The following is an 8,259-nucleotide window of genomic DNA, read 5'->3' on the forward strand; positions in this document are numbered from 1 at the left end:
AGCGTCCCCCGTTTTTCCTCCAAACATAACGATGGTCTTTATGGCCAAACAGTTCTATTTTTGTTTCATCAGACCAGAGGACATTTCTCCAAAAAGTACGATCTTTGTCCCCATGTGTAGTTGCAAACCGTAGTCTGGCTTTTTTATGGCGGTTTTGGAGAAATGGCTTCTTCCTTGCTGAGTGGCCTTTCAGGTTATGTCAATATAGGACTCGTTTTACTGTGGACATAGATACTTTTGTACCTGTTTCCTCCAGCATCTTCACAAAGTCCTTTGCTGTTGTTCTGGGATTGAGTTGCACTTTTCGCACCAAAGTAAGGTAATCTCTAGGAGACAGAACGCGTCTCCTTCCTGAGCGGTATGGCGGCTGCGTGGTCCAATGGTGTTTATACTTGCGTACTATTGTTGGTACAGATGAACGTGGTACCTTCAGGCATTTGGAAATTGCTCCCAAGGATGAACCAGACTTGTGGAGGTCTACAATATTTTTTCTGAGGTCTTGGCTGATTTCTTTTGATTTTCACATGATGTCACGCAACGAGGCACTGAATTTGAAGGTAGGCCTTGAAATACATCCACAGGTACACCTCCAATTGACTCAGGCTAATTGACATAATTTAGCAGAAGCTTCTAAAGCCATGGCATAATTTTCTGGAATTTTCCAAGCTGTTTAAAGGCACAATCAACTTAGTGTATTGTAAACTTCTGACCCACTGGAATTGTGATACAGTGAATTATAAGTGAAATAATCTGTCAGTAAAGAATTGTTGGAAAAATTACTTGTGTAATGTAGAAAGTAGATGTCCTAACCGACTTGCCAAAACTATAGTTTGTTAACAAGAAATTTGTGGAGTGGTGGAAAAACAAGTTTTAATGACTCCAACCTAAGTGTATGTAAACTTCCGACTTCAACTGTATGTAGTTAGTAAAGACAAACCTGCTTGGGTTTTGCTGGGTGGATTTAGCCCTGAGCCAAACCATTGTCTGCCGCAGGGTAGGGTTGGACCGATCTAATGCGTTCGTTTGGAGGGGGTGAACTCAAACAATACGGTTTAAATGGACCTTGTTACAAGTTCCCTGTAATTTGTTTACTCAGGCCTCCTCCTTGATATTAATATTACTGCTGCTGTGTTGAACCACACGCACGCACGCACACACACACTCAACAATTCTTTCTTGAACAAAACAGAACTGTTCATTCATAGACATCGCAACCACATATGCAGTGTTACTTTGGTTATTAATGATTTATTATATTGAACTGGAGTACAAATGTACAATCCAAAAATACGGGTTAAGGGGATGTTTGTTGTGTTCATTGTACTGACAAATAAGTGTTAATGACATTCATCAGGTTTATTTGCACATCTAAAGCCTACCTGTGAACCGACAGACACACAAACCCACACCCACATGAACCCAACCCCACACTAGCATTAACAAAGCAGCAGTTGAGACAAGACACACCTACGGAATTCTGTTTAATACACAAGCACTTTTCTTTTCTGAATCTTTTAGCTAAACCCCTTCAAGGTTGCATTTGTATACCTTTCTATACTTTTGTATACCCAGAGCTCTAGTTTGTGTCTTTCTATAGAATAAGGAACTGGAATTCTCAACTCAAAGTGAAAGGAGAAGTGTTGTCAGTGTTGGGTCCTTGGAACAGTGACATAATGAAATTAAACTCCCATTCACTGAATTTAACCTTGATTTATTCCATTGCATCAAACAGCAAACACATCAAGATTGTATTCAATGAGTTTGGATGAACTCTTCGTTAGTATAGACGTGCCTGTACACATCTGTTTGCATGTGTGTTTGAAGTGGATCATGTAAATATGTACCACGTCTACCAGGGCGTAGCATAAACTGGTTGTGGCGTCCCGACAAGTTCTCTAAAACACTTTGAGGACCACCAACACTGTGTGGACAGTGAGAGTTGGATGTAAACTAGGTCTCTGGATCTCCAAATATTCCATTGTAAACATTTGAGGGTAACGGATGATGAAAAATAAACGCTTTACATGTATCATTGTTATTCCCTTGCTTCAAGTTTGACATTAGGGAAGTTAGAGGTTAGAGATTACAGTTGGCTATTATATATTTTTACAGAGTAGGCCTATGTGTATCCCTTTCGATTATGTCCCAACCTTTGAATCTATCATTCTTAGAGACACGCACCAATCTGATGTGTAAAACAGAAAGAACTCAGTATCAGAATCAGTGGGAAGGAAGGCCTATTGTATGGTGACAAGCACATATACCGAGACTCCACCTTCAGGTAGTCTGATCAATGAATAGTCATTATCTGCCTCCTCTACTCCCCTGACATCCTGTTCAGGAGCAACAGCAGACAGCATCTTACTGTCTAACCTATTAGACAAGAACTAAGCTAGTACCCTGAAAACTCTAAATTAACTCCTTTCTCCTCATTTCCTTTCCATTATCCGTAGCCTTGAGCGTGGAATCGGACGGTAAAGTCACAAGATAGGTGAAATATTTCTGCAGATGAAAGACAGGAAGCCACTTTAGTCTAATGAGACACACACACACACAGTCTGGTCAGCTGTGGATGCTTTACACAGCTCTATAAAACAACCATGCTGTGCTTTAACAGAGTCGCTTAGCCTTGAGGCTGCAACTAGCCTCTTTAGAAAATGTCACAGAGAGCTTTTCCCTTTGACCATATGCTAACAATTATACAGGGCTGAGAGGACGTAGTGCATCTGGTGGCAGTATGTTGAGGCGAGGATGCATCCCTTGGCCCTCTAAAACAGGATGTGATGCGAGCTGCCAGACCTAAATGAATGTGAGAGGAATCGGAGTCCTGTTCATATTCTTACAAAATGTACCTTTCCTTTCTAGCTTCCTTGGGCTGCGTTTACACACGCAGCCCAATTCTGATATTTCTTCCACAAATTGGTCTTTTGACCAATCACTTCAAATCTTTTCACATCAGATCTTTTTCAGAGCTTATCTGATTGGTCACAATACCAATTAGTGAAAAAAAAATATCAGAATTGGTCTGCCTGTGTAAACGCCGCTGTGCAGTCACTGATCACTCGATTGGTTAGGTGAACACAATGCTTAGCCAATCATGCTGAGTGATTACTTCCAGGGAAGGGAGGAAGGACAGATATATCTTTGAAGTGTTGTTATAGGTTCCAAATATAAAAGGAATTATGTGTTTACTGTTCCCCTATGCAGTTTCACAGGAAGCGTCACTCACAGTTTTTATGTTGGTCCTAAGGGAGCCCAGTCTTGATTCTCCACCTGGCATGGTCCAGGTGTACCTGCAGTGTAGGGTACAGTATAAAACATTGGATCAATCCAATGCTACAGAGGAAATGAGCCAAAGAGGAGAATTGGAATAAGGCTCCTGTGAGGTCCAGAGACAGTACTATGATAACAACCCTTCCTTCTACTAAAAGACAGACATTCTCTAATCTACTTGAGTACTTCTGAAAATAAAACAATCAAAGCCACATTTAGGAATTACTCGATCCAGATCCAATATATCAGTCCAGTTTTGTGTTTGTTAATTGGCAAAGCGACTGCAATTATGCGGAATGAGTTTAAGAGGAATTCTGCCACGTCAGCAAAACCATGTGGAATGGCGTAATCAGCCAACTAAAATCCTCTGCAAACGTACACGTACACACACTCACACATTGACCCTTGGTTGACTAGCCAGTGTTCAATACTCAATAGAAGCGCGGGATAATGAGTGGAGTCAGGAGGAGGGCTTGTACATAGTATGACATAAATCAATATGTGAAGTGAGACCAATTAATAAAGTTATCATATTATGCTATATCATATTTACAGCGATCCCCTTCATCCCAATAACACTAATACACTCAAAGACCAACTGAAGTGACTATTATTGTTGTTCTCAGATCTGTGCCATTATAGCGATGGAGGCTCCTATTCACTATGAATGAAATTATTGATACTGTGGGACTGAGAACAGGAAGTCAATTACTCTAAATGTCGCTTTCCCTGTGGTCTATCCACACACACACACACACACACACACACACACACACACACACACACACACACAACACCCTGCTGCAGACAGACCCTCAAATAAACACTGCATCCTTAAATAGCCTGGACACACACAGCCCCCAGTCTGTTTCTCCCAGCTGACTCTAGCCTAGTCTGCAGTTGTTGTCCCACAGGCATGGCTGGTGATGACTCAGGGGAGGGCAGTTGCTTTCCTTGTCTTACATTCCATCCAATACTGTCTGTTTTCCTAGATGGAATGCAACAGTGCTGTGACGTCTTTGTTGAGAGGTAGAGAACCTTTCTGAGGTCACTTAGATACAGTATCTTCAACGCAGAGTAAGAAATATCTTATGTCTTGTTTTTGTTATGTAACTAACTACTGTGTATTAGTAGTTGATATCTGTTGTCTGTTATGGAAACATGTTATGGAGAGTTTGTTGGCTAGCCACAGGTCCTTTTTAACCACAAGGATATTTGTCTGTCTCAGTGTGTGAGCTCATTGCCCCCATCACATTGGCAGCTCTTACTTTCCCCTAGTTGTCAATATGGTAAATGGTCACATTGAAGACCCCAGATTTTTAATTCCAGACACGTTCACAGATTAACACATTAACACACAGTTTTATCATTTCAAGGCAGTCATTTCCACTGCAGCATACTCTCTCTTGTTTCAGGGTTATTAAGTAAATCTTTATACAGTAGAAGGACACTAAACCATGTTAGTGCCATTCTACGACAGTCGTTTTGATTGAACACGTGTGTGTATTGACATGCTTCTCTTTGCTTTAAAGATCAGATAGTTCAGGTCATGTATGCTGTGGGATCAAAGGTTGTTTCTGTGACTTCACCGAGCACTGGAGTGAAACTGCTGCTCTTCACAACTGTCACAAAGCTGTTTCCTGTTGGCTCTAGTCCTCCTCCTTTCACCCCCTCTTTTTTCCCCTCACTGTATGCTTTCTGTCTCTCTCTCTTATTCTGTCTGAAGGGACTTTGTGTGTGTGTGTGTGTGTGTGTGTCTGTGTGTGGGTGCGCGTGTGTGTGTGTGTATGGGTGCGCGTGTGCCTGTTTGTGAGCATATGTACTTGTGTGGCCTATTGTCTATAATAAAAAATTATGAAATACCAATCAACGGCATATTTGTTTTGTAAAATTACACTAAACAATTACATATCCTTGTGTAGCCTGTAGAGGAGCCTGTTGTGTGTGGGCAAATAGAGAATGAAAAACCTTGAAGAATCTACTGAGCCATCTGCTGTATAATGACTGCTCTTTGCGGGAGACTGACGTTGCTCAGCAAGGGCCACTCACACATACAGACAAATGACTCATCATATCAACTGAACTACTGACAAACATATAACTCTCCAAATCACATCAGCTGAACTACTGACACATATAACCCTCCATATCATATCAGCTGAACTACTGACACACATATAACCCTCCATATCATATCAGCTGAACTACTGACAAACATATAACCCTCCATATCATATCAGCTGAACTACTGACACACATATAACCCTCCATATCATATCAGCTGAACTACTGACAAACATATAACCCTCCAAATCACATCAGCTGAACTACTGACACATATAACCCTCCATATCATATCAGCTGAACTACTGACACACATATAAGCCTCCATATCATATCAGCTGAACTACTGACAAACATATAACCCTCCATATCATATCAGCTGAACTACTGACACACATATAACCCTCCATATCATATCAGCTGAACTACTGACACACATATAACCCTCCATATCATATCAGCTGAACTACTGACAAACATATAACCCTCCAAATCACATCAGCTGAACTACTGACACATATAACCCTCCATATCATATCAGCTAAACTACTGACACATATAACCCTCCATATCATATCAGCTGAACTACTGACACACATATAACCCTCCATATCATATCAGCTGAACTACTGACAAACATACAGTGAGGGAAAAAAGTATTTGATCCCCTGCTGATTTTGTATGTTTGCCCACTGACAAAGAAATGATCAGTCTATAATTTTAATGGTAGGTTTATTTGAACAGTGAGAGACAGAATAACAACAACAAAATCCAGAAAAACACATGTCAAAAATGTTATAAAATAATTTGCATTTTAATGAGGGAAATAAGTATTTGAACCCCTCTCAATCACAACCCTCCAAATCATATAAAATGTGAAGGAACTGCCAAAAGCATCCAAAGCTCTGTTCGGTTAGTGAGCCCTCAGACACAAGGTGAGAGCACTGCACTGCTAAATACTGTACCTTTACTTTGTTTGCACTTGTTTCCCTGGTGATCGCCTGACACCTGCTGTAGGGCATGAGGGAGAGAGGATGGGGGATATAAGCATTAGACACTAGAAACTGAGTCTGCTAGGCATTTTGTAGAAGAGAAGTGAGTTAAATCAGAGGGGAATATTGGATCGTTACTACTTCTCCCATAGTCTGCCAAATTAAGTCCCATTCATCATTCAGATCAGCCTTAGCAGCCAATACCTGAACCACAACCAGGAAACATCTTGATGATGCACGTGGAGCATAATCCGCAGCCAAAATATTTCACCCCCCTTTCCAGAGCCATTACATAATTACTGTGTGCGTGCGTGTATGCGTGTGTGTGAAAGAGAGGATGATAAAAAAGAATGTGAGAGTGGGAAAGGGGGGGGGAATGTGTGCTCTGTGTGTTTATGTTACGTATGACTGGTAGTTAAAACATGGTAGTAGTGAGTATATGCTTTGTGCGTTTGTGTGTGTGTATAAATGTGTGTTTCCAAAAACAAACTCTCCACTGCTGCTCTTGTTCTAGGACTGAAATAAATCTGCATCCAACAGCTGGCTGCATAGTGATAGCAAAAAGTAATGCATTCCTTACTATCACAATAATAAGGCACACAGTCAGATCTCAAATCATATCACCAAATATGGTTCCCAGACAGTCTCTCTCTGTGACTCCACTATTGGGTGTTATCTGCTTTCTACACTGTAATCAAGGATTCCAATTCCACATTGAAGAATTATTGGGGTGACCAGAAAAAGAGATGTGGATCAATGTCAAAGTTTTTGGTGTCCGTTTGACATACTGTACATACAGCAGTTGACCTTTGTTATTTACATTTACATTTAAGTCATTTAGCAGACGCTCTTATCCAGAGCGACTTACAAAATGGTGCATTCACCTTATGATATCCAGTGGTGTTATGGAGTGGTTCAGCAGTGGGCAGTGGCAATGAGGTGAAAACCCCTGTAATTCGATCCATTTTAATTTTAATTCCACTCCTATTAATCAAATCAAATCAAATGTATTTTTATATAGCCCTTCGTACATCAGCTGATATCTCAAAGTGCTGTACAGAAACCCAGCCTAAAACCCCAAACAGCAAGCAAAGCATGTGAGACTTGGTCCTGTTTGTGGGTGAGTCCCAGAAAGAGTGCCAATTATCTACAAATTCTATCTTTTGGGAGGGGCAGAAAACAGTTTTCAACCAGCGATTGAGTTGTGAGACTCTGCTGTAGAGCTCATCACTCCCCCTAACTGGGAGGGGGCCAGAGACAATTAATCGATGCCTACACATCTTTCTAGCTGATTTACACGCTGAAGCTATGTTGCGCTTGGTGACCTCTGACTGTTTCATCCTAACATCGTTGGTGCCGACGTGGATAACAATATCTCTATACTCGCCAGTTTTAGCTTTAGCCAGCACCGTCTTTAGATTAGCCTTAACGTCGGTAGCCCTGCCCCCTGGTAAACAGTGTATGATCGCTGGATGATTAGTTTTAAGTCTAATACTGCGGGTAATGGAGTCGCCAAAGACTAGGGTTTTCAATTTGTCAGAGCTAATGGTGGGAGCCGTCGGCGTCTCAGACCCCACAACGGGAGGAGTAGAGACCAGAGAAGTCTCGGCCTCCGACTCCGACTCGCTTAATGGGGAGAACCGGTTGAAAGTTTATGTCGGCTGAATAAGCGACACCGGTTGAGCATTCCTACAGCGTTTCCCTCCAGAAGCCATGAGAAAGTTGTCCGGCTGCGGGGACCGTGCGAGGGGGTTTATACTAACGTTACTATCTGTACTTACTGGTGGCACAGACGCTGTTTCATCCTTTCCTACACTGAAATTACCCTTGCCTAACGATTGCGTCTGAAGCTGGGCTTGCAGCACAGCTATCCTTGCCGTAAGGCGATCGTTCTCCTGTATATTATAAGTACAACGACTGCAATTAGAAG

At 41.6% G+C, this 8,259-nt stretch overlaps 1 long non-coding RNA gene across 1 annotated transcript; it reads right to left on the reverse strand.

Annotated features, from left to right (window-relative positions):
- Nucleotides 1–1,695: 1,695 nt before the first annotated feature.
- On the reverse strand, nucleotides 1,696–7,394 carry LOC106571581 (uncharacterized). Its single transcript, XR_001320945.2, has 3 exons — nucleotides 6,303–7,394; nucleotides 3,230–3,293; nucleotides 1,696–2,799 (listed from the first exon to the last, which is right to left on the reverse strand). It is a non-coding gene; the product is annotated as an uncharacterized lncRNA (long non-coding RNA).
- Nucleotides 7,395–8,259: the final 865 nt, after the last annotated feature.

This window comes from Salmo salar, chromosome ssa15, assembly GCF_905237065.1.
Source record: "Salmo salar chromosome ssa15, Ssal_v3.1, whole genome shotgun sequence".
Lineage (NCBI taxonomy): Eukaryota > Metazoa > Chordata > Actinopteri > Salmoniformes > Salmonidae > Salmo > Salmo salar.